Source organism: Pleurodeles waltl, chromosome 10 (assembly GCF_031143425.1).
Source record: "Pleurodeles waltl isolate 20211129_DDA chromosome 10, aPleWal1.hap1.20221129, whole genome shotgun sequence".
NCBI lineage: Eukaryota > Metazoa > Chordata > Amphibia > Caudata > Salamandridae > Pleurodeles > Pleurodeles waltl.
Genome location: NC_090449.1, coordinates 441,120,544 through 441,145,289, shown reverse-complemented (window position 1 = coordinate 441,145,289; position 24,746 = coordinate 441,120,544). Strand labels below are relative to the sequence as shown.

The 24,746-nt window shown below is 48.7% G+C and overlaps 1 protein-coding gene across 4 annotated transcripts in view; it reads right to left on the bottom strand.

The window, feature by feature from the left end:
* Nucleotides 1–24,746, bottom strand: part of SMARCD3 (SWI/SNF related BAF chromatin remodeling complex subunit D3) — a 2,604,506-nt gene that overhangs the window by 1,457,061 nt on the left and 1,122,699 nt on the right. The gene's annotated exons all lie outside the window — the stretch shown is intronic.

Sequence of the window (24,746 nt, the reverse complement as noted above, 5' to 3'; positions counted from 1 at the left end):
GTTGGGCTAAGGAGGGGGGAGTTCGATTGACAGGTGGCAACTTATTTCAGGAAAGCTACATTTGGACATTTGCATGTTGTTTGTTTTTCTTCTGGGTAACAGCCTTGTTAGCATTATGCATGGTTTGGCTTTTTCACAGTGCTTTTAGGATTTCTGAATTGGTGGGGGTGTAGGGCTGGGGGGATGGGCTTTTGAAATGTCATGATACAGCTTTGAAGAATGAGGTAAGGATTTGGCTGGCACGATGAGTTGGGCAGGAGGTTCTTTTGGCGAAGGGTTTTACTGCGGTTTGTCCTGTTGCAAACTGGTGGCGTTTTTGCACATTTACTGGCTGGGTTGGGCAGGTGGGTTTTTGTTTATGGGGACAGTTAATTTTTAACATCCTTTCAAGTTTCGAAACATTTAAGAAGGGAGTTGTCCTTTTTGGGTGTGAAGGCTGCAGATTATGTAAGACATTCTTTTAGAACTGGTGCAGCTACGGAAGCCAGGGCACAAGGCATGTTCAAAGGGAAAGTGAAGTCACTGAGTAGATGGAGAGCTACATGTTTTAAATGACATGTTAGCCCTTGTGTATTCTAGTTATTGTTCCTTTCATGTTCAGTATTTGTTATTTCTTCCCTAGGATGCGTGGCTGGGCACTGCAGCAGTGTTTCCACCGTTTGGATTGTAGGGCATTTGTTTGTTCGTCGGCGGTGAAACCGGCAGACGCAAGGCGTGTTGGCAGACAACTTGGTTTTGATGGGGCTAGGGTATTGGTATTATGGCGCGGGGAGTGTGGCAAGTGCTGGGGGGAGTTGTTTTTTTTGTCTAAATAGGCTACCGCGAAGGTGTGTCCAGGCATGTTGGTCATACATTAAGGCGAAAATGATCTTGTCTCTCTTTCAGGCATTGTTTTTATTTTTTAAAGCAACAAATCTTGGACGCTGGACTGCTGGCCTGGCACACACATTATGTGGGCAGGGTTTATGCAGAGACGTGTTTGGAGGGAGACATGGAAACCTCAGGCAATAGAAAAACAGACAGAAAAGGTAAAAAGGGAGATGGCAGAGTTTTAGTCATAGTTTGGGCATTTCGTTTTTGAGGCATGAGGAATCGGTGTAAGCAGACCGGTCACTGTTTCAGCAGAATGGGGTACATTTATCTGCTTTTGGCAATGAGTATTACCTGTTGGAGCTGTGGTTGGCCATGGCTGAGATTTTGGGGGAAAGTTTGTGGAGCTGAGATGAGATCCTGTTTTACCGTTTGGGAACTTTTTTCGGGGTGGGGCAGGAAAACTCTTTGTGGGTTTTGCTGGTTGGTGAGGGCTACAGGTCAATCGTACGGGGAGCTCAAACTGAGGTTCAACCCAGATCAGGGAGGTCCTGGATATGGTTGAGGAGCAAGCAGTTGGTTTGGGCAAAAGGAACAAGAGAATGTTTTTTGGTGTCAGCAGTGGGGCAGAAATTTTATCACAGGTTTGGGACATGGAGGGGAGGACAAGGAAGGGGGTATTGTGGTTTAGTATGGACGGGGGACAGGATTTTACAATGTATTAGTGAGGCTTCTAGTTTTGTAATGTTTTTGCCTATTCCATTTTGTTTTGGAGATCATTGATTACATGTTATGCCAGGCCTGTTCTATTAAAGCAACCTTTTATCCCTTGATTAAGTGTAGAGTGTTTCCTTTGGTGCGCTGTCTCACCTGATGGGGGCTCAGTGGGAGTGAGGCTTGCCAGGTCTCCCCCAGGGAGTGTCAGATGAGTGGTGTTTTCCTGGGGAACACGCAGGTTGTGATTGGTGGTATGCTGGCAGGGGCAGTGTAGAAGGTTTTTCTATTGTGACAGGAATTTGGGTGGTTTCGCTGCTGTTGGCACACTGAGGGGCAGGGCTAGTTCAGGTAGCATCACCCACCCACCTGCCCTCTCCCATGAGAGATTATTTTTTTAGGGCAATTATTGCTTGGGTTTTTTCCAGGAGACAATGTTTTAATAGGTGTATGATCTTTAGTAGGGCAGGTCTGTTTTTTTTCAGCATTTTGTGATTTGATGGATTGCTGCTGTTAGGAGGGTCTGGCCGAGGGCAGGGAAAACAAGACAATGGTTCTATGGCAGGGGGCTCAAATGGAGGGGGGGGGGTCAACACAGATAATGGAGGTTTGGCATATGGTCAAGGAGCAAACAATTGGTTTGGGCAAAGGGAACAGGGAGTATTTTGTGGTGTCAGCAGTGGGGAAGGATTTTATCACAGGTTTGAGGCATGGAAAGGAAGACTATGGAGGAAGGGGGTACTGTGGTTTAGTATGGGGGAATCACGATTTTTCAATGTATTATTGAGGTTTCTAGATTTGTAAGACTTTTACCTAGGGTGGTAAGTCTTGGAGATCGTTGATTACATGTTATGCCAGACCTTTTCTATTGAAGCGCCCTTTTACCACTTGATTTAGTGTACTGTGTTTACTTTGGTGTGTTGTCTCACCCAAAGGTCCTGCCTTCCCTGCTTAGGCACTGACAAATGTTGCCACCCCTACTGGAGTAACACAACTATATTCACCTGCCTAGCCCTCCATGTGTTACAGGAGCGGAGGGATTACCCTTATCTGGCACCCGGAACAAAGAAAACATAATCTGTTAATTTGTTTGGGGTGTGGGGCACTGGTGCACACTTGTCTTGTCACTCCTGGCTCCTGCACACGAGTACTGTTTCTATGAGACGGATGCACGATGAGCTGACTAGAATCAGCACTGCCACCAGCGACCAATCAGTGGTGTGTGCTCTAACTCCTCTGCTACCGACCAAGAGAGCCTCTCCCAAATCTGATGCCAAACATGACGCCAGCACAATGCAAGCAGCATTGCTTGGGGCCACTAAGCAGGAAGCATGGGCTTATAACTGGACATATGCCTGACTTGCTGAACTGTCAGTCACGCCGGCCTGAAACCCAAGAGACTGAGAGAGATCATCTGCCTGTGCCCCTGTCTACACACGGAGAGACACCAACAGCACTGAATGGTGGCAACAAGCAGCACTAAGACCATTATGACACCTCCAGCATTTCCAACTGGTGCCACCTTTCCATACGAAACACCGGCCATTTGTTCAAGTTATTTTAAGATTTTGCAAAGGGTCAAATAGGATATAGAATGTTATAATCACCATTATAAAGATGATTATTTTTTACCATGGGCTTTTCATCTTTATTTACTTTAATCACCAGCCTGTCATCATTGTGTCAGAAGCTCCACAACATTACAAAGTGCTCTCTTCTTGTTCTTACTGTTTAAAGTAGGTACTGATGAAGGGATAAAATACCAGTTTTATGTGCTTTTCATAATTTTTGTGCCAGCCAGGACAGTAAAATACTGGTCATGACTGTAAAAAACACAGCCAGCAGTAAACCCCATTGGTAAGTGGTGGGTTCAGTGAACTGGTGCAGATAGTTACAGAAATAATCCAAAGAGGCCAGTTCAGCCCTGGTTAGATGAAGGTTCTTATTATTGGGAGGAGTCTGTGTGTGCAAAATGAGCAATATTTGCTGCAATATTTGGGACAGTCGAGGCCTGACTGGAGCTTCTTTTTATTATGGTGGTGGGGAGGCCTTAGGTTACTTATGAGGTGACATTTGTTCAGAGGGTGGTTCTGAGTGTAACATGACAAGCAGGACTGTAATGCAGGTGATCCCCAGCTGCTGCCTGTTGAGCGCTTAATTTGAATTGTAGTACTGTGCATCCTGACTTTTTAATCCTAAACACTGCATGCTGGGACTACTAGGTTTCTTTTCTCATATCATACAGTATGGATGTACAAATCCCAGCATGCAAAGTACATCTGGGTATAAAAAAAAGCAAACAAGACTTGTGATCAAAAGTGACTTTCAAATTCAGGTGCTCCACAAGAGTTTCAAGATCTTTTCAGTGCTTCTCTCTCCTCAAAAAGATGTATTTTCTGATATTTTTCTGTCCCCATGGACTTCACTGCTTGGTTTTACTCACTAGTAAGTGTCACTCCTTTAATATTGGTTTCTGTGTACTCATAAGTACACAGAAACCAAGAAAATGTCACACATAACCATATGAAAACTTGCCAGCTATGCATGGGAACTGTGCAAAGTAATGGTTTGTTGGTGCATGCCAGCTCTGCTCTGTCACTCTCACATCTGTGTGTCACACGATGCACATCACTTCTTGTCTGCTTATCAGCTTGCTTAACTTGCTCACCAACCTCTCATCCTGTGCCACTCTGTTCTCTTCCTTCCCTAAAACCCTCAATCCAATCTTCCCTCCCTTCCCTCCCTTTCCTCGTGTTGTTCAAAATAACGTTTAATGTAAAATTGTATGTTTTGTTTATTTTTATTGGTCTCTGCAAACTGTTCCAGAACATGATGTTCACTGACACTTTCAGTGAGACTGTCAGGTGTCAATGGACAAGGAGCCGCTTGGAGCCAGTCCCGCACTTGAAGTACTTACTATGAAAATGTGAAGCTCCCTCAAGAAGATCCTGGTCTTGTGTTCTAGCCTATTGCCTGCCCTCAGCTACTGCAGACATGTTTGATTCTTTTGCACTAGCCTTGGTTCAAGCAGCCTGTCTAATCCATTTGGTTCTCTTGCGCAATCTCAATAATTACTCTGGTAAACCCATCTCTCCCCAGATGATAAAGTTCTTAGATTATTTTACCCTTTGTGATCTCAATCATAGCCCTTTTTCTGCCACTCGCTTGCTGTAAGGATTCCCCCTGCTATTAAATGTATTTTCCTTCCCATTTCCCTCGGATTGACCATCTGCGTATATCTTTTACTTGGCATTTCTCCCAGCACAAAAGAACTATTAAATCAGTCCATACTATGAGAGCAAGAAATTGGAAAAGTGTGTGGGGAGAGGAGTTACATTACCTTATACCATTATGTGTTGCTGCAAGACCACACGCATCCCTTTCCACTTCGGTCTTGGTGGAACAATTCTACACTCTGCTTCAATTCCTTCCAGATACACGAGCCCCAGTTGAGCGGATTCCTTAACGAAGATTTCAGATAACCACTGCTACATGCCTGACTCAAAAGCTGTTAAGTTGTTGTTTTATATGCATGAATGTAACTGGCGTCCGGACTACAATTCTAGTACCAGGGCTAAGTGGAGCAAGCTGAATTCTGAATACAAACATGCTATCTGTAAACCTAAATCTGTTTTCTATTCTAAAATAATAAACTCAGCTAAAGCTATTTGTTTTATCATCGAAAGCATCTGTGAGTGGTATTTTCAGAAGGAGGCTATAAATGTCCTCCTAAAATGCAATTTGGTTGCACAGTTTTTATAAAGAAAATTAAGGATATTCAATCTTCTCTGGATACCTCCTTTCAACTATTCACAGATATATTCTATCCCTCTTTCTAATCATGCCAATCTATCTGCATTGTCCCCTCTGAATGACTATGAATTTAGCCCACTGTTTACTCAAAGTAAAGCTCCTTGTTCTCATTGGGACTCTGTTCCAAGCTCTCCTGCATAAGGAGTATTTTGTGCTAGATGCGAACTGGGCCAAGGCTATCATCAGTTCCTTCCTATGTGAAGGGTGTGTCCTAGATATTTTAAAAACAGCATGTGTAACCCCCTATTAAAGAAACCTTCTTTGAATTTTGATGAACTGTCCAATTATAGACCCACCTCTTAATTGCCTTTCCTAAACACGTTACTGAAGAAAACCATATATTAACAACTTTCTAGCTTTGTGACCAATAAAGGGCTATTTCTTATGGGTGGGCCTTTGTGTAGGTTACAGTACTGAACTCACCAATGCCACAGTATTTGACGATTTACATTACACTGCTGATGCTGGTACTCCTGCGCTGATCCTTTTGGATCCAACAGCTTCTGAGACATTTACTCAAGCTGTTCTTCTGACTTGCTCTCTGATTTTGGCATCACGGCATACGCTTTAATCTGGTGTGTCAATTTTCTATATCAGAGATCTTTTCGGATGCCTTCGGCCACTCTGAGCCCTCTAAAACATCTTGCGCATGTGTGGCTCTATTTTGTCCCCACTGCTTTATAATTTTTACATTAATCGCTTGGCCCATCTAATTCAGTCTTGTGGATTCAACTTTTTTTTTTTAATACATGGATGATACTCATCAATAAACTTGAAGATGACCACTTGTTTGCTGCAGCTAAATTGCATGGTTGTCTCTACAGTGTGCAATGCTGGAAGTGTAGTTCTTGTGTGCTTCCTATGCCCCTGAGCTTTTGAACATTTTCACTGGCTTTCCTCACTGAGCCCAGTCTCCATTCCAGTGAAAATGATGAAGAAGCTGGGATTAAGAATCAACTTAGCACTAACTTTAGTAGACCTGGCCTCAGACATTGTGAAATCTTGTCTTTTCCATATACATAACCTGAGGCGAGGATTTTATCTTTTTGGCGCTACTCAAAAGATTCAAATACAAAATGCATGTTTACCCTCATGCTTGGATTATTGTAAAGCCAACTTGCTGTCCTTGTACCTTAGTACTGAATCTGTCTTAATAAAATGTAAAATGTAGGGAGTACTCAAAATCTGGTTATTCCCCCAAGAGTAGTAGCCCTCTCTAGCTCTCTAGCTCTGGTGCATTTGTGCATATCTTTAGTTCTAGTGTTGATACCCTAGTAAGTGTGAAAGAGTGTTTTGCAAAATACAAATACAAATGTCATGATTGTAATGCATACAACAGTGAAATGTTTGGCATGGGTATATTTCTCTGATTGCTCATTCCTTTGCCAATATCCCCTTTCAGTATGTGTAAGGAATTAGATATATGTGAATGCAATTCTAACCAATGCATAATATCCAAAAGAACAAGTTACTTACCTTCGGTTAAGCTTTTTCTGGTGGATACAATAGCTACATGTGGATTCCTCACCTTATGAATTCGTCCTTGCGCCAGCATCCTACGGAAAGTCTTCTTCCCAGCTCTCCACGTCGACGAGGACGTCACAATTGCACGGCTCCACGTGACTCCGTCTGATGTCACTGTGCCAATAAGAGGTCCTCGCCGGCGTGCTGACGTCAGTTTCACCCATTTTTACGTGCCTTTGAGGCTAACAGGTGAGAACCGACCCACAATAACACCAATATATGTATACATATAAAAAACCTTCATGATGCAACATAATCAAACGCATCATTAACAAATACGAGAAAAACATCAAAATATAAATATATATAAAATTCATAAATACAAATACCACATATCCAAGTGCAATCAGGCAGGCAACGAGGAGGCGGGTGGGACTGTGAGGAATCCACAGGTAGCTATTGTATCCACCAGAAAAAGCGTTACCGAAGGTAAGTAACTTGTTCTTCTGATGGATACAAACTACCTGTGGATTCCTCACCTTATGAATAGAGTCCCAAAGCAGTACCCCACTCGGAGGAGGGTGCCTGCCCGTTTACACTAAGAAATCCTGTAATACAAAACACGCAACAATGGCCGTCCCTCCTAACCTCCGAATCTAAACAGTAATGTTTTGCGAAGGTATGGAGGGACGCCCAAGTTGCCACTTTACAAATGTCCACCACTAGAACACCCCTTGCCAGGGCCGAAGTGGTTGACTTAGCCCTGGTGGAATGGGCTCTGATACCCTCTGGGGGAACTTTCTTTGCCAACGAATAGCAAACCTTGATACAAAGAATGACCCACCTGGAGATAGTTCTTTTATGGACTGCTCTGCCCTTTTGCTGTCCCACATATCCCACGAACAGCTGATCCTCCAGGTGAATGTCTTTTGTCCTCTCGTAAAAACTGAGAGCCCTTCTGGGGTCCAATCGATGGAGTCTCTCTTCCTCCTTTGAGGGGTGAGGAGGAGGGTAGAAGGATGGAAGGGTACTCGTTTGCACCATATGAAAAGGAGTGACAACTTTTGGCAGGAAAGCCGCCCTGGTTTTCAGTACCACTTTATCAGGGAAAAACAAGGTAAAAGGGGGTTTCACAGAAAGAGCTTGAAGCTGACTAACCCGCCTAGCTGAGGTTATTGCAACTAGAAAAACAGTCTTTAGAACTAACAACCTTAACGAACAAGAGTGCATGGGCTTGAAAGGCAAACCCATCATGTAAGTTAAAACGAGATTTAGATCCCACAGAGGCATATGAAAAGGTGTGGGTGGAAACATATTAAGCAAACCCTTTAGAAAACTAATTACAATAGGTGACTTAAACAGAGAGGGCTGATCCGGGAGGCAAAGAAAAGCTGAAAGGGCAGCCAAATAACCCTTAACTGTAGCCACTGTACAACCATTCTTTGCTAGTTCTAAAGCGAATAATAAAATATCAGAAAGGTGGGCCTTCAAGGGATCAATCTGTGTCTCTCCACACCAAACCACAAATTTTGCCCACCTACCGGCATAAATGGTCTTAATGGAGTGTCGTCTGGCTGATAAAATAACATCCACTACATCCAGTGGGAGAGAAAAGGAACTCAGGTTGCCTCGTTCAATCTCCAGGCATGAAGGTGCAGGCTCTGGAGGTGAGGGTGTAGAACTTGCCCCTGCGACTGCGAGAGGAGGTCTGCCCTGTGAGGGAGACAAAGCGGAGGACACAGTGAGAGTTGGAGAAGGTCTATGTACCCCACACCCTTCTTGGCCAATCCGGAGCTATTAAGATGACTTGGGCCCGGGCTTGGCGAATCTTCCTCAGAACCGGAGGAATCAAGGGTATGGAGGGAAAAGCGTAAAACAACTGGCCGTACCAGGACATCTGAAACGCGTTCCCCAACGCTCCTTGCACCGGATCCTGGAGGCTGCAGAATGTCGGGCAGTGTGCGTTCTCCCGAGTGGCAAACAGATCTACTTGAGCAGATCCCCACATCTGAAAGATGTAAAGGACCAGGTCTCGATGGAGACGCCACTCGAGATCGGCCGAAAAGTGCCGACTGAGACTGACCGCACGTACATTCAAAACTCTGGGCAAATGACTTGTCATCAAGCAAATCTGATAGTCCTGAGCCCAGGACCAGAGCCGCAGTGCCTCTCTGCAGAGAAGGTATGACCCTACTCCTCCCTGCTTGTTGATGTACCACATCGCTGTAGTGTTGTCCATCAGGACTTGAACCGACCGACCGCGAAGGGAAGGGAAGGGAGGAAGGCCTTGAGAGCCTGATGTATCGCCCTTAATTCTAACAGATTGATGTGAAACATCTGTTCCGCTGGAGACCAATGAACTTTGATCTGCAGGTCCCCCAGATGAGCTCCCCACCCTAGAGTGGAAGCATCAGTTATAACCGCTGTCACCTGTGGTGGTAGGGAAAACGGCCTTCCTCGAGAAAGATTGCCATCCACAGCCCACAACCGGAGATCTGCTGCAACGTCCCTGGAGATCTTTACTGATTCCTCGAGATCTCCTATGTGTTGAGACCACTGCCAGTGGAGGCACCACTGAAGAGCCCTCATTTCCCAGCGTGCATGAGTGACCAACAGAATGCAAGAAGCAAACAAACCGGGCAGGGGTAAAACCTTGAGGACCGGAACAACCGCTCCATTTCGAAACATTGGAATCAACACCTGAATGTCCTGAATCCGCTGAGGAGGAGGATAGGCTCGATTCAATGTTGTTCCAGTACTGCCCCTATGAACAGGAGGCGTTGAGAGGGCTCCAGGTGAGATTTGGGCACGTTTACCGAACAGCCCAGATCGAACAACAACTGGGTTGTCATTTGACGGTGATGCAGCACAAAGCTCTAGAGACTTGGCTTTGATCAACCAATCGTCCAGGTAAGGGAATACCGCTATTCCCTTCCTCCTGAGACTTGCTGCAACCACCGCCATCACCTTTGTGAAGATTCGAGGTGCGGAAGTAAGTCCAAAGAGAAGGACAGCAAATTGGTAGTGTTGCGATCCCACCACAAACCAGGGATACTTCCTGTGCGACTTGAGTATAGGGATATGAAAGTACGCATCCTGCAACTCGACAGACACCATTCAATCCTCTTCGCCCAACACCAGAAGTACATGCGTTAGAGTCAGCATTTTTAATTTCTCCTGCTTGAGGAACCAATTTAAAATCCTCAGGTCCAGGATTGGTCTCAAACGACCGTCCTTCTTGGGGATCAGGAAATATCTTGAATAACATGCCTGACCCCTTTCCTGCTCTGGAACCAACTCCAACGCACCTTTTGACAATAGGGTCTGAACCTCCTGTTGCAATAACAGGAGATGGTCTTCTGAACAAAACGAGGGACGGGGAGGGATGGGAGGAGGAAACTGTAGGAGGCTGGCCTTGCTTATAGTGGGTACCTTGTGGTACTTACACCCTGTGCCAGGTCCAGTTATTCCTTATTAGTAGAATAGAGGTGTTTCTCGCAGCTTAGGCTGATAGAAGGTAGCTATGGCAAAGCAGCTTAGGCTGAACTAGGAGACATGCAAAGTTCCTACTATACCACTTATATCATATAGCACAATATCATAAGAAAACACAATACTCAGAGTTACTAAAAATAAAGCTACTTTATTTTTAGGACAATATGCCAAAAGTATCTCAGAGAGTATCCTCAGTTAGAAGGTAAGTAATATACACAATTCATATATGCACAATCCCAAAACAGGTAAGTAATAGTAAGAAAAGTATTGCAAACAGTGTAGAATTACAATGGGATGCAATAGGTGAATATAGGTCTAGGGGCAACACAAACCATATACTCCAAAAGTGGAATGCGAATCACGAATAGACCTCAGACCTATGGGAGCTTGTAGAGGGTCACTGGGACTGTAAGAAAACAGTCAGGGTGTCCAAGATACCCCACCCCAAGACCCTGAAAAGTAGGAGTAAATTTCCCCTACTACCCCAAAAGGACACAATAGTCGTGATAGGGGGACTCTACAAGAACCACAAACACCAGCAAGACACTGAAGACGGATTCCTGGACCTGAGGACCTGCAAGGCAAGGGGACCAAGTCCAAGAGTCGCAATAGTGTCTGGGGGGGGGGGGGGGGGGGGGGGGGGGCAGGAGCCCAGGAAACCCAGGATGAAGGTGCAAGAAGGCTGCCTCCGGGTGGAAGAAGCTTAGGATTCTGCAACCACGAAAAAGGGCTAGGAATGTCTCCTTTGGATGGAAGATGTCCCACGGCATGCTGGATGTTGCAGAAGTGTTTCCATACAGAAATACCACAAAGAAGCCTTGCTAGCTGCAAGGGTCGCAGTAGGGGTTTTTGGGTGCTGCTGGGGACCAGGAAGGACCAGGATGTTGCCCCTTGGGGGAGGAGACAGAGGGGGCGCTCAGCGACTCAGAAAGCCCCCACAGAAGCAGGCAGCACCCGCAGAAGTACTGGAGCAGGCACTTAGAAGTTTGGTGTAACCGGAGTCACAAAAGGAGGGTCCCACGACATCGGAGTCCAACTCAGAGGGTTGAGCACTGCAGGACGGAGTGCTGGGGGCCCAGGCTAGGCTGTGCACGAAGGAATCCTTGGAGAAGTGCACAGAAGCCGGAGCAGCTGCAAATCACACCGTACACAGGTTTGCAGTCTAGCATGGGGAGGCAAGGACTTACCTCCACCAAACTTGGTCTGAAGGATCACTGGACTGTGGGGGTCACTTGGATCTAGCTCCTGTGTTCCAGGGACCACGCTCGTCAGGATGACAGGGGGCCCAGAGGACCGGTGATGCAGTCTTTTGGTGCCTGCGTTAGCAAGAGGAAGATTCCGTCGACCCACAGGAGATTTCTTCTTGGCTTCCAGTGCAGGGTGAAGGCAGACAGCCCCCAGAGCATGCACCACCAGGAAACAGTTGAGAAAGCCGGCAGGATGAGGCGCTACAATGTTGCTGGTAGTCGTCTTGCTACTTTGTTGTGGTTTTGCAGGCGTCCTGGAGCAGTCAGCGGTCGATCCTTGGCAGAAGTCAAAGAGGGAAGTGCGGAAGAACTCTGGTGAGCTCTTGCATTCGTTATCTGAAGAATACCCCAGAGGAGAGACCCTAAATAGTCAGAAAAGGAGGTTTGGCTACCAAGAAAGGAGGTTTTGGCTACCAAGAGAGGTAAGAACCTATCAGAGGGGGTCTCTGACGTCACCTGCTGGCACTGGCCAATCAGAGCAGTCCAGTGTGCCCCCAACACCTCTGAATCCAAGATGGCAGAGGACACACTGGAGGAGCTCTGGGCACCTCCCCTGGGAGGTACTGGTCAGGGGAGTGGTCACTCCCCTTTCCTTTGTCCAGTTTCGTGCCAGAGCAGGGCTGGGGGATCCCTGAACCGGTGTAGACTGGCTTATGCAGAGATAAGCACCATCTGTGCCCATCAAAGCATTTCCGGAGGCTGGGGGAGGCTACTCCTCCCCAGCCCTTCACACCTATTTCCAAAGGGAGAGGGTGTAACACCCTCTCTCAGAGGAAATCCTTTGTTCTGCCTTCCTGGGCCAGGGCTTCCCAGACCCCAGGAGGGCAGAATCCTGTCTGAGGGGTTGGCAGCAGCTGCAGTGGAAACCCCGGAAAGGCAGTTTGGCAGTACCCAGGTTCTGTGCTAGAGACCCGGGGGGGGTCATGGAATTGTCACCCCAATACCAGAATGGTATTGGGGTGACAATTCCATGATCTTAGACATGTTACATGGCCATGTTCGGAGTTACCATAGTGACCTATGTATAGTGCACGCGTGTAATGGTGTCCCCGCACTCACAAAGTTTGGGGAATTTGCCCTGAACAATGTGGGGGCACCTTGGCTAGTGCCAGGGTGCCCACACACTAAGTAACTTGGCACCCAGCCTTCACCAAGTGAGGGTTGGACATATAGGTGACTTATAAGTTACTTAAGTGCAGTGGTAAATGGCTGTGAAATAACGTGGACGTTATTTCACTCAGGCTGCAGTGGCAGGCCTGTGTAAGAATTGTCAGAGCTCCCTATGGGTGGCAAAAGAAATGCTGCAGCCCATAGGGATCTCCTGGAACCCCAATACCCTGGGTAACTAAGTACCATATACAAGGGGATTATATGGGTGTACCAGTGTGCCAATGAGAATTGGTAAATTTAGTCACTAGCCTGCAGTGACAAATTTAGAAAGCAGAGAGAGCATAAACACTGAGGTTCTGGTTAGCAGAGCCTCAGTGATACAGTTAGGCACCACACATGGAACAGATATAGGCCACAAACTTATGAGCACTGGGGTCCTGGCTAGCAGGATCCCAGTGAGACAGTAAAAACACCCTGACAACATAGGGCTTTCACTATGAGCACTGGACCCTGGCTAGCAGGATCCCAGTGAGACAGTAAAAACACCCTGACATATACTCACAAACAGGCCAAAAGTGGGGTTAACAAGGCTAGAAAGAGGCTATCTTCCTACAGAAACTCCTGAAAAGGGAGAGCATATCCCTTTCTCACAATATTCAATACTCGAGTCCGATGTAATCGACTCCCGCTCGTGAAGAAAAAGACGTAGCCTTCCCCCTACAGGAGAGGTATGGACAATAAAGTGGGGAAAACTAGGACTGCTTCCCTTGCTGTTATCCTCCAGAGGTAGAGGTTAACGAAGGGTGCTGCTGGGAGGCCCTTCGAGCTCTAGCCCTCCCCTGCCTTCTAAAGGATCGATATGGAGGATTGGCAGGCTGCTGGACTGAAGACCTTCGAAAAGCTGCCCCACGACCGAACCCCCTAATCTTGCGAAAGGATCTAAAAGGGGTAGCAGAAGTGGCTTGCAACCCTAAGGAGCAACAGATGTTCCCACTGCCCTGGCCACCAATTCTGTGGAGTCCAAGCCAGACTGAATAATCTGCTTTGCCGCATCCTGTGCATCAGAAAGGAGTGCCCCAAATGGCCTTTGAACCTCCTCCTGAGGCAGATATACAACCAAAGCCTTTTCTGAATCCATGAGGACGTAGACATACCTGCCCAGCACACAGGTAGCGTTCGCAGTCTTGAGAGCCATGCTGGAAGATGAAAAGGTATTTTTTGCAGATTGCTCCATCCGCTTGGATTCCCTGTCAGATCGGTTCACAGGGAAAGACCCAGGAGCAGACTTTGTGGAGCAAGAGCCCTGAACTACCACACTCTCCGGGGTTGGATGTCGTGACAAAAACCCTGGATCACCAGGCGCTCCTCATGCCTCCTAGCCACAGATCTATTAACCACTGGAGACGAAACCGGCTTTCTCCACAGGTCTAAGATGGGTTCCGTCAACACCTCATTGAAAGGCAGCAAAGGGTCAGCAGAAGTCATAGAAAGATGCAACACTTCAGTTAACAAGTTGGTCTTTATCTCCGCTGCAGACAAAGGCAGTTCCAAAAAGTCTGCAGCCTTTCTAATCACAGAGTAAAATGTAGCCGCCTCTTCTGTGAACTCCCCTGGCGAAGATAAGTCCCATTCAGGGGAAGTATCCAGCCCACTGGCCGACCCCAAGCCCTCATACTCTCCCAAGGGCTCGACAAGTTCACCTTCCTCCAGCTGTCTCCTGTTTTCCTGCGTGATCTTAAACGCGACTCCAACCTCGGCGTTGACATTGAATTCGCTGACGCCGAAGACACCACCTTCAAATTCCGACAAGGCACTGGAGAGGAAGGTCGACTCCGAGACCCATCACTCGGACCAGGCGACAGCACGGACTCCAACGGCGCCTCCACCGGAGCCGGCTGGCAAGGAGATGTCATCGGCGCTGGCTGACATGGCGATGGTAAAGGCCCAGTTGGCGATGCCATATTCAAAGCACCCCGAGGTGAAATCATCGGCGTCGGTCCAGTACCTTCAGCCGGGCAAAACGGCATAAACTGCGCCGTCTTGTATGGAGCCGGGGAGCCCAAACCAAACGCCAACTGCCCCGTGGGATCAGCGGGTGCACCACCACCAGGGGCCATTGTGTGAAAGAACGTATACATAGCATTTAAAAATGCGGCTGGATCCGCTCCCTGAGCTGGGAAGGCAGGATACTGCTGGTCTTGCTCCTGTGGAGCCAGAGAGAATCGAGTACTATGAAGAGCCACCTCATAGACGGATGGTGCCAGAGAAGCCTCTGGACTCTTTGGCTCCGGAGTCACCATCGGGCTCACTTCCCACTTATCATTGCGCCGACGAGATGGGGGATCTTGACCTCGAACGACTCTGAGTCAAAGGGCGCCGAGAGTCGTGATGGCGCCGCTTCTTATGCTTCTTCGAAGAAGGGTGGGAAGAGGATCTCTTATGGCCTCTATGACCCCTTTTAGCTTTTGCCAAAAAGAGCTTGGCCTCCCTCTCCTTCAATGCCTTAGGGTTCATGCTCTGGCACGACACACACTTCTCAACGTCATGCTCAGAGCTAAGGCACCAAAGGCAATCTTCATGAGGATCTGTGACTGACATCCGACCACGGCACTCTCTGCATGGTTAAACCCAGATTTTCTCGGGAGAGACATTGTAACCACAAGAGCTACAGTAGCTACACCAACCGAAGCTAGCCAGGAAGAAACCGTTAGCGTCGAAGGCATGGAAAAAAGGAAAACTCACGTCAGCACTCTGGTGAGGACCTTTTATTGGCACGGTGACGTCAGACGGAGTCTCGTGGAGCCGTGCAATTGCGACGTCCTTGTTGACATGGAGAGCTAGAAAGAAGACTTTCCGTCGGATCGGATGCTGGCGCAAGGACGAATTCATAAGGTGAGGAATCCGCAGGTAGTTTGTATCCATCAGAAACTTTTTTTTTTTACAATTGTCACACACCCCTAATAGGATGCAGTATTTCCAGTAATCAGCTCGTAAAAAGTACATTAAAAAACCCATCCACTTGCCACTATATATTTAGGAGGAACAGGCAGGATGCAATATATATTTGGCAAACAATCCGCTCTTGAAATAATAGTCATGGAAGTGAGTGCAAACAATAATGCATTGCAGGAATCTTTAATCCTTAAACACCCATAGACCATGCCAACAGAAACTGTTTGACTCAGTGTGCACTATACAAATGGGCTGTGTCAGTTCATGACTGCAGTACAAGATATGTTCTTCTGGGCCATCTGCATGGTTACCCAGTATGTTTCACCTTTTGCTGGACCCTACTTTTTGCTGGTTTTAGAACTCTGCGCACTTTAACCCTGCTGCCCAGTGGTAAAGAGTTTGTGTTCCTCCTTTCGACATGATAAAATTGGAGTACTTCTAATTGGTATATTTAACTTACATATATGTCTCTAGTAAATGGTACAAAATATCCCCCTGGCCTGTAAGTTAAGTGTCACTCATAGACTGCGGTACCTGTTGTGCCATCCACTACAGTGACACTGTAAAACATGGCTTTAGGCCTAACACTGTAGCCTGGCACTTTAAACACAGCAATTCAGCCTGAACAAATTAAACCCTTTCGACAAGACAAAACCTTTCTTTTAAACATTAGTAAGTCACCCCTATGTAGGCCTTGTAGTCCACAAGGAAGAGTGCACAGCATTTAAAAGTAGGACACGCAGACATTGAAAGTTAACATGTCTTAACAGTGATAAACACCCAACTGGCATTGATGACCCTAGTGTTTACGGGAAACCTGGGAGGCCGAGCTCGGGACAGCGTTGCATGAAAAAGAGTGGGTGTGGGTACTGGAGTACCCCCGCAGGATTTCCCGGAATGCCTGTTTCCAACTGATACAGTTTTACATCTGTCATAGGGCTTACCCCTCACCCTCAAGTCTTCCTCATACATTCCCAGCTGCCCAAGATCACCAGCGCCTGTTGTGGCTCCTTGACAGACAACCTCAAACATATGCTATGGCACTGCCTGACCCTCTCACTTTTGGAGGGAGGTTCTCCAAACGCTTTGAGAGCACATGCCGACCCTCATTAGATAACTGGGGGTCTTCAAAAGACCAACGAAATACAAAATCACCTCCCACTATATCAAACTGGTCTTTGCACTAGCGTAACGGGCACTAATGCTGAAGTGGAAGAATGCTGCACCTCCCAGAGGCGCAGCAAGGAGAGTAGCAGAGAGGCGATCGGGTGAGGCAGCGGTGATTGCCCTGCACAGAGAGGAGGCTAGGGGCCTACACAAACGACCTATAGCTGATGTGAGATGCACTACTATCCCGATTCACAGGGTCTGAATTAGATGAGTCTCCCTCTCCATAATACCAGATCAACTAAGCGAACCACCCTTGCTGAATCCTTCCCCACACCTAGATTTGACCTTTACTCCACACCAGTAAGCAGATATTGAACAGAGTGCACAACTGCCACAGTCATCTATAAGACAATGACACAAAGTCCCCAGTTAGCAGACATTATTATAACCTTTCAGCTCTTGCCTGACAGCCCTTCCAATCCTAATAGGATCTGTACATTCCCACCTTGGGCCTAGCTTAATTCGTGCAGTTACTTCCATGTGTAACTGACTATGGAATTCAACTAATGGGCGCTGCATTTCCACTGTTAACATCAAATTCCATATTTGGGGGCATGGCTTGGCCATCCCGCAAGATGTCCGCCACAAAATGAGGATCTGCTGAGCGGGGGACCAACCTGTTAAATGTCTCTTGAATTGCAGCCTCCTGCCCTGCCTGCTTTGTTTGGATCAGCGCCGAGGGACCAGGGGAGGCTGCCGCAGAGTTTGGTTCCCGGTCAGGCACTGGGGGCTGCGCCTGCTGGCCCGGGCTTGCAGTGGAGACTGAGCAGGCGCGGGCCTCGGCTGCTTTGGCAGGCCTTTGAGATCAGCACCGCAGGGTGAGTGCTGCGGGAGGCGGTTCCTCAGCGTTTCGCTTGCCTTGCCCCTGCAATCGGAGGCCTGGGGCTTGGGGACATCCCCCTCCACCTGCGGGATTGACGCTGTAATGCTTTGCTCCCACGGGGCCCTGTCTGCGGCTGAATTGGCCCATGGGGGTGCCGAATTGTGGTGGCTCTGGGGGCGGGCCCCCCTTTTGCTTCTTGCAGCCCTATAATTTTTCATCTGCCTCACCTCTGTGACTGGGGCCCTGAGAACTAGTGCGCCCCTGCCTGATGGACAGATACGCCGCTCTTCTGCTCCTGTGGGGCCCAGTTGGCGGCTGGATGGGCCGCGGGCTCCCGTGGGGGTGCAGGATCGCCTCGGATCTGGGGTCCTCCTATCGCTCTCCGTTTGTGCGCTGGTGGCCTGGGGAGGCTGCTAGCGCCCCAGGATGGTGGGGTCCCCTCTGTGGTAATGGAGATGTGAATCCTCCCACCCCGACCCCCCCTTGCTAATTCTTCTATATTCCTCCTGGGACCCCACTGTTGCTGCCTGTGAGCCCGACCAGCGGCGCAGCTCGGGCCATGGGGCCCCGTGATTGAGGGGACGGGTGTTTCTGGACTGATTCGGCTGGCTTTTGGTACTGCGGTCAGCTGTGTGGTGACGCCTTTGGGCTGGGCTTTGGTGCCCGATGCCACTGCTCCTTCCTCCTGCCATGTTGGGAGGTGGGCTTCTGCGCAGGGCTCTTGCCTCTGGGTGGCCTCGCTGCTGGGCGGACGTCTGCTGGTGAGGTACGGTGGTGCCTTGTCGGCCGGTTGCAAATAAGATGGGGAAGGCTGATCAGAAGCTGGCTAAGCTTACTTTTGAGAGTGGGAGAAGGAAAGGCGGCTCAGCTGGCCGACTGGCAGATGACTCGCCGCTTGAGGAGGAGTCAACCGTGACCTCCGTGAAGGCCATGTTTTTAGACCTGAAACACAGCCTGGCCAGCATTGACGACAAGCTTGACCATCTAACGGAGTAGATGGACCGTTTAAAGGAACAGGTGGATAGTCATGACTCGCGCTATGAGCAGCTGGAATCCCGCACTTCGACCTTGGAGGATGGTCGCCATCGGGATGGAGAGCAGTTGCTGCGCATGGAACGTGTGCTGGAGGTGATCCGGAATAAAAATGAGAATCTTGAGGCCCGGTCTCACCGTAACAACATTCACATTTTGGGCCTCCCAGAGTCGACAGCCATGGGGCGCAAAGAGGACTATATCGAGACCATGCTCCCTGCGCTATTTCCTGGTGAACTCTCCCAGGTGCTGGTGGTGAAGAGGGCCCACAGATCTCTGGTGCCAAGAGCCCCGCCGGGGGCTCCTGTGTGCCCTATTATTGTACAGTTACTGAATTACAGAGACAGGGACACTATACTTCGACTGGCCAGGGAGCGCAGGCCTGTAGTGTATAATAATGCGGAGCTGAGCATCTTCCCTGATTACACTCCAAGGGTGCAAGCTGCTCATAGAGCCTTCTTGCTGGTCAAGCGCGTTCTGAGCCAGACCGATGCAAAATACTCCCTCATCTACCCGGCCAAGCTGCGAGTACAACTTAAGGGCAAGTTGCACTTCTTTACTGACCCGAAACTGGCTGCAAAATTAGCTAAATCTGTCCCCAGGAAGGCGCTGTCTGAGAGCCCGCGGTCTGCTGACGGAGCAGGAGGTTCTATGAGCGACAATGACTAAATATATTCTTTTATTTCGGCCTCCTGAAACCTAGCCCGGGGCCATGCGGCCTGCAAATTCATAGCTGATTTAACTAATTTGGGTGGCTGTTCTGCTATATTTCCTGCATTGTTGGTCCCCCTACCCTTCCATCCCGACAGGGACGGGACTCGGATGGCCTCGCTGTTGCCCCATTGGATGAGTCCATTCAAAATGTTTGCTATGTTGTGGGTAGTACATTTGGGGATGGGTGGGATTGTAGCACTGACCTGTTTGGGGGGTTAGCGTGGGTAAAGGTGGGTAATGTTCAGTGCTTGGTTTACTCCCTATGTCTTTCTCCCCTGTACCTATTTCTTTTCTTGCATGCCGTGGATGCCTTCCTTGGGATGCTATGGGGAGATATATGTTTGGACACGGCGAGAGTATGGCGCAAAGAAATGAGATGCCTGAGCACTGCCTCACCTGGAATGTTCGCGGGCTGAATGAAGGGCGCAAGTTGCGATTGATATCTGCTTATATGCAGCGACATGCAGTGGACATTTGTATGCTGCAGGAGACTCACCTGGTGGAAGCCAGCAAGCATCGCCTGAAAGCTGGTTGGATTGGTGAATGGCACGCTGCGATGGTTTCGCGATATGCACGAGGCGTGGTGATTTTGATTCGGAAGGGGCTTCAGTGGCATACTGAGAAAGCACTTGTAGATCCAAATGGTCGCTATGTCATGCTGCGTGGTACACTACTTGACAGGCCGTGTAGATTGGTGTCGCTATATGGCGAATACTGATGACCCTGAATTCTTTGTGGAAGTGGAGTGGCTAATTGACTCGCTGCATCCCTGGTCCCTGCTATGGGGGATGACTTTAATATGGTGCTGGACTTTGAGGCGGATCGTGAAAGTCAGCCTAGACCGCAGCATGTAGCGGCTGTCAGGGCTCTGACTCGTATGATGACTGAGGGTGCCTTGGTGGGATTATGGAGGGAAAAGCACGGAACCGGCAGGGAAGGCACCTGCGTCACTTATGTGCATGGTAGTTGGTCCTGTATAGACAGATGGCTCAGCACCAGGGATGTTGAGCTCTGGATGCAGTCCATTGAGCATAAGGCCAGTACTTTGTCAGATCATTTGCCGGTTATGTTGGAGCTGGCTGTTCCTGGTGGTACACGTCATGCCTTTATGTGGAGACTCCCTCCTGGTGCGCTTAAGGATCAGATATTCTGGGATGAGGGCCGTGATGCCATTGTCCATTAGTTTGCTGAGAATCGGGGTCGGTGGCCTCGGCTTGCACCGTGTAGGAGGCTTTTAAGGTAGTGATTCGCTGGGTTTGCCATTCTAAACAGCACGGGGTGCTGAAGATGTTGGGGTAGGAGCTGGCTGAACTGGAGGCCCAGATTGCCGATTTTGAAAAGCGCTTGGCTTCCAACTGGTCGGAGGACCTTTTGGCGGAGTGAGGGGGAAGATGACACAGTTTGAGGAGGATGCCCTGCGTGAGGTCTGTTTTCTCGGAAAAAAACAGTACGGCGAGGAGATATGGAGAGGGTGATAGGGCTGGCCGCACTCTGGCCACGATGCTTCGCAAGCCATGGGCAAGTAATTATATTCTTGAGCTGAATGATTCGCCCGGAGCGCGAAACACTGGCACTGACGAGATCAAGCATATCCTCATTGACTTTTATACGGCTCTAAAAGCTGAACCCCTGGGGTTGAACTCACAGCAGATATTAGCCTTTTGTGGTTTGAGAATGCGCACAGGCAATTACTAGATGCTCCCTTTTCGGTGGATGATGTTGTCAGGCAATACGTAGTTTACCCGGGGATAAGGTACCGGGGCTGGGTGGTCTGGCGCACGCTTTTTATAAAGAACATGCTGACATATTAGCTCCTCACCTCTTGGAGGTTTATGCGGAAGCTCTTGAGACCGGGCTCCTTCCGTCCTCACTGCGAGAGGCTCTCATTGTGACCATTTTAAACCCTGTGAAAGACCCGTGCTGTAGTGATTCTTATATGCCACTCTCATTAATTATTATCGACAATAAGATCCTGGCGAAACTCATTGTGGCCCGCTCCCTTCTCTGGTGCTGGCGGACCAATCCGTATGTGTGCCGGGTCACTCCACCATATATAACCTCCACACTTACTTTGCGAAATCTAGCATGATTGATCCTGAAGACTGCGAGGCGGCGGCGTTTCTGGATGCCACCAAGGCTTTCGACTCTCTGGCATGGCAATATATGTTCGCTTTGCTAGCTCAGTTGGGGTTGAGCTCTAGGTTTATTCAACTGATTCACCTGCTGTAGTCGCAGCCGTCTGAGAATCAATGGTGCCATTTCTGACCCATTCCTGAGAGCCATAGGCACCCGCCAGGGATGCCCACTCTCTCCGCTACTTTTTGCCGTCGCGATGGAGCCACTAGCGGCTCGCTTGCATCAGCATCATAATCATAGGGGTTTGGTGTTCCAGCAGTGCCCAGTATTGATATCCATGTAGGCGGACGACGTTGCCCTATATGTCCGCGATCCGTGGCTACACTATGGTGTTCTGTTGGACAAGATAGATAGCTTTGGACAGATATCCGGGATCACCATCAATTGGTCCAAGTTGGTGGTGCTGCACCTCTCCGAGGCCACAGTGCTGTTTCCATCTAGATGCCCGCTTTGCTGGGCTGATGGACCGGTGCAGTATCTGGGTATATGGTTAAGCAGGGATGTTGACACGCTATCGTCAGCCAATTATGGCAAAGCCATTATGTGGTTGATAGAAAGGTTGGAGGCGTGGCACACGCTGCCGCTTTCGCTGACGGGCCGCATTGCAATAGCGAAGATGGTTGATCTGCCCAAGTTTTTATATCTTTTCATTAATCTACCTCTTGTCCTTACTGCCAGTTTTCTGAAATGACTTAGATCCGCCCTTGTAACTCTGGCCTGGGCCCGTCGGTGGCTGTAGAAGGCTGCCCTGGTTTGTAGTTGGTACCTTGGGTACTTACACCTTACACCAGGTCCAGTTATCCCTTGTTAGTGAATGTAGTAGTGTTCTAGTAGCTTAGGCTGATAGAGGTAGCTATACCAGAGCAGCTTAGGCTGAACTAGGAGACATGCAAAACTCATGCAATACCACTTATAGTTACACAGTACTTACACAAGTAAAGACAATACTCAGTGTTACCAAAAATAAAGGTATTTATTTGGGTGACACAGTATCAAAAATATCTTAGAGACAATACTCCTTCTGGAGGTAAGTATTATACACAATATATACACTAGACACCAAAATCAGACGAGTAACTAGTCATGGAACAATGCAAACAGTAGGAGATCCTATAGAATGCAATGGGAGAAAATAGGTCTAGGGGCAACACAAACCATATACTAAAAAAGTGGAATGTGAATCACGAATTCCCCCCTAGACAAGTGTAATGTGTGCAGAATCGCTGGGAGAGTAAGAAAACAGTAAAGGTAAGTAAATTACCCCAGCCCAGAAAAGCAGGAGTAAAGTACTACAACTTTCCTTAGGACACACTACACCTTGTTTTGGGGATTTTGCAGCAGCCAACCAAGTCTGCAAAGAACAACTGCTGGATTATTGGACCTGAAGATCTGCAAAGGAAGGGGACCAAGTCCAGAAGTCGAAAGACTTTTCAGGAAGGACAGGAGCCCTTGCCAACCCAGAAGAGGGTGCAAAAGAAGAGTCCCCGGTTAGTCGAAGACTGCAGAAATGCACCCTAGGAAGATGCCAGAGGGTTCCTGTGTGATGCAAAATATGCCAACGGCGTGAAGATCATTGCAGACGAGATTTTGTGTTGGAAGGCGCCAACAAGCCTTGGCTACGGCAAAAGTGCGTTTTTCATCAAAATGGCGCTGGATGGACCCAGGAGGGACTCTCTGTGAGGAGGAAGAGGGGGCTCTCAGCACTTTAGAGAGCCCTCAGGATGCCAGCCAGCACCCCCAGAAGCTGCAGGATCCGGGTTCAAAGGAGGTGCAAAACGCAGTTGATGCAGCACAACAAAAGAAAGTCCCACTCCACCGAAGAACAACTCAGCGAGTTGAGCGTCGCAGGGTGGAGTGCTAGGGACCTGGGCCAGGCTGTGCACGAAGGAATTTTGCAAAGAGTGCACAGAGGCCTCAGGAGCCGAAGAAGACACAATACACAGGGGTACCGTCATTCTTGGGGAAGGCAAGGTCTTACCTCCTCCAAATTGCGTCAGCAGGACCTCAGGACAGTCTATGTCGATGAAGTCCACTCTCTGTGTCCTTAGGAGCATGCTCGTCGTCGTGAGAGGATTCCGAGGGTACTGGTCGTCACCTTGGAAGGTGCCTGCTTGGAGCAGGGGAGTGAGGGGAGTGACTCCCTCACTCCACTGGAGATTTATTTGGTCCTTCTGGTGCTGGATGAAGACAGGGAGCCCCCAGAGCTTGCACACAGTGGAAAATGCTGCAGTTGCTGACTTGCTGAGGTTACTGAAAAAAAGTGTCTCTTGTAGACACTTTGTTGCAGTTACAGCGTTTCTTGGAGCAGGCTGCGGTTGATCCGAGGTCAGAAGAGTCTGAAGTTGTTGCAGAGGATTCCTGAAGGAAACTTGCAAGCGGAATCTGAAGAGAACACGTAGGAGAGACCCTAAATAGCCCTAAGGGGGGATAGGCTACCTTATCAGGTATGGACCTATCAGGAGGGGTCTCTGATGTCACCTGCTGGCACTGGCCACTCAGAGCCCTCCGTACATCCCCCACACCTTGCAAAGCAAGATGGCTGAAGTCTGGGACACATTGGAGGAGCTCTGGGCACCACCCCTGGGGTGATGATGGACAGGGGAGTGGTCACTCCCCTTTTCTTTGTCCAGTTTCCCACCAGAGCAGGGGAGAAAGGGTTCCTGAACCGGTGTAGACTGGTTTTTGCAAGGAGGGCACCATCTGTGCCATTCAAAGCATTTCTAGAGGCTGGGGGAGGTTACCCCTCCCCAGCCTGTAACACCTATTTCCAAAGGGAGACGGCGTAACACCCTGCTCTCAGAGGAAATGCTTTGTTCTGCCTTCCTGGGACTGGGCTGCCCAGGCCCCAGGAGGGCAGAACCCTGTCTGTGAGGTGGCTGCAGTGCAAGCCTCAGAGAGCTGGTTTGGCAGTACTGGGGGCCCATCGTGGAGCCCCCAGGATGCTTGGAATTGGCTCCCCAATACCAGATTTGGAATTGGGGGTCAATTCCATGATCTTAGACATGTTACATGACCATACTCAGAGTTACCATTGTGAAGCTACATATAGGTATTGACCTATATGTAGTGCACGCGTGTAATGGCGTCCCCACACTCACAAAGTCTGTAGAAATGGCCCTGAACTATGCGGGGGCACCTTTGCTAGTGCAAGGGCCCCCTCACACTTAGTAACTTTGCACCTAACCTTCAGCAAGTGAAGGTTAGACATATAGGTGACTTATAAGTTAGCTAAGTGCAGTGCAAATGGCTGTGAAATAGTGTGTGCA